Genomic DNA, 2500 nt, shown 5'->3' on the forward strand with positions numbered 1-2500 from the left:
TGTACGCATGACCCCTTCCAGACTCTCCCTCCCCCCTTGAGGTATTCCAGTCACAAACAGGAATCAAGGAATCCATTCAAGGCAGGAGGGGAGTTTACAAGAGAAGGAATGATAACTGGAATTTACACTTTTTCTCTTTCCTCTCCTCCATTCCTGCCTTCTCGCTCTTTCCCTTTCCTCACTTTCTCCCTTATGGTTTCTTTTCTTTCCTTTTGTTTTGGTATTCTTCTCTTCCCTTCTATTTCCCTTCATTTCTTCCCCTTCATACTTGTCCCTGCGCAGTTCCTCCTATACACGAGTTGTTTCCCCGTCTCCTTCCTGCAGGCGCGTCAAAAGTTTAGTGAGATCTCTAAAACACTGGTTCTTTTTTTCCTTAGTCTCTGAATTACCTCAAATATCCCACTACTCAAATCAATAAAGATGAAATGTCTTATTTTGCTTCTTTTATGATTTTTGGTGGATATTGTGTCACATTTTTATAGACAGGAAATAACATGTTACTCAGACTATAAAATATTCTGTAAACACATGCACTCGTCGGGTTTATTGTGGCGCGGGGCGGAGTAAAGTTTGAGCTGAACTTGGCGACTCATGACGTTACGTTTTCTGATGGCGGGGTAATGCAATCAAACGCCGCCACGTCATGCTTCATTTCCTTCATATTTCCCTCATCTCTGCAGCCCTACACGTCCTCACCACCTGCAGGCCTCACTGGTGGTGGTGGTGAGCGCGAGTGTTGTTGCGTTAAGATGTATTGCAGATAGTGGATAATGGTGTTATTCTGAATAATCTAACACCCTATTCACTCTGTCCTCCTTTCCACCTCTCTCTGCACCTTTCACGACTTCGTTCTTCACCTGATCCACCGCATTTCCTTATCCTTCCCTACCCTCGCTCCCACGCTCCCTTCACCTCCTCATGCCTTCACTCTCCCTCCATCCCTCGCCCCATTCACCGCCTCACCGCTTTTCCTTTCCCTTCCTCCCTCCATCCGCTACTAGTGCCTCATTCCAACTTTCATTCCACTTCACACCATGACAGATACGTAAGCAATATGTGTTTACTCTTTTTCATCACCATACGATGTTCTTTTTACAGTCTAAAAAATGCTTGACGTAACACTTTCTGCTGCTACACCAACCTCGTCCACATGTTTATTTATTAGTGTCTTAATTGTCACTTTATTGTAGACTTCATTAGCACTTTTACACTTCCCTATCAATGGTCAATGAGTTCCAGGACAAACACACACACACACACACACACACACACACACACACACACACGCTCACACTTGAGTCCGAGAAAGAAAGAAAACTCATTCGCGACCTGCCTCCTCTTCCTTCTTCCTTTTCCTCCCTCCTCCACTCAGACCTTTCCTCGTCTCAAAAAAAAAAAGAAAAAAAAAGAAATAAGGGTTCCACCAGTGAGCGTCCTCCTGGAATCAGAAATGGGAGGCAGAGGAGATAAGATGAGAAGAAAAGTGTTGAAGGAAGAGAGAGAGAGAGAGAGAGAGAGAGAGAGAGAGAGAGAGAGAGAGAGAGAGAGAGAGAGAGAGAGAGAGAGAGAGAGAGAGAGAGAGAGAGAGAGAGAGAGAGAGGGAAAAATATGAGAGAAGGAATGGAAAACTTGACATTTACCAGAATAATGCAAATCAAAACTTTATGGGGAGAGAGAATCAGCTGTTTAAGACTGGAAACACCTGGTCACAGCATCTTTTGAGGAAGAGAAGAAGGAGGAGGAAGAGGAGGAAGAGGAGTAGTAGGAGGAGGAGGAGTAGGAAGAGGAGGAGGAGACGAAGAAGACAAGATTACAAAGACAGTAGGGAGAGAGAGGAAGACGACGAATAGAAGGACCACAACTTCGAAGAAAAATAGTAGGAAGAGGAGGAGGAGGAGGAGGAGGAGGAGGAGGAGGAGGAGGAGAAGGAACAAGCTGAAGTTGGAATATTACCCTCGAGCCACCAAGAAACACAGGCTGCGGACACGAACGCCCTAGCCAAAGTTGGAATCTGGGAATGGGAGTGTCCACGCTTGGAATGCAGGAGATAGAATGTGCAGGAAGCGTGGCGCAGAGCTGAAGAGAGGAGGGGGAGGAGGAATAGGAAGAGGGGAGGGAGGAGGGGAGAGGGTTGAGGTAAGTGGGATGGTGGGGATGAATGAGGGAAAAGTGGAAATTTGGAAGCGGGGGAAGGGAAAAGGAAGTTTGGAGGGGAATAAGAGGATATGTAAAAAGTGGGAAAGAGAGGAAAAGGAGATAAAGAGAAGAAATAGAAGAAGAGGGAAAGGGCAGAGAGAGAGAGAGAGAGAGAGAGAGAGAGAGAGAGAGAGAGATGCTGGGTAGAGGAAAGGAGGAATTTGCAACGGCATGGGTTGGGCGAGGTAAAAGGAGAGGAAATGCATGGAAGTAAGAGGAGAGAGGGAATCCTAGCAGCCATTACTCCTGCTTATTCAAATTCCAGTTTGCATTTATGGGCCAAAAATTCCTCGGTACTGAAGGG

The 2500-nt window shown here is 46.0% G+C and overlaps 1 protein-coding gene across 9 annotated transcripts in view; it reads left to right on the forward strand.

Annotated features, from left to right (window-relative positions):
• The window catches only part of LOC123511295 (irregular chiasm C-roughest protein-like), a 350053-nt gene that overhangs the window by 266394 nt on the left and 81159 nt on the right, over positions 1-2500 (forward strand). The gene's annotated exons all lie outside the window — the stretch shown is intronic.

The sequence above is a fragment of the Portunus trituberculatus genome, chromosome 31 (assembly GCF_017591435.1).
Source record: "Portunus trituberculatus isolate SZX2019 chromosome 31, ASM1759143v1, whole genome shotgun sequence".
In the NCBI taxonomy this organism is placed as follows: Eukaryota; Metazoa; Arthropoda; class Malacostraca; order Decapoda; family Portunidae; genus Portunus; species Portunus trituberculatus.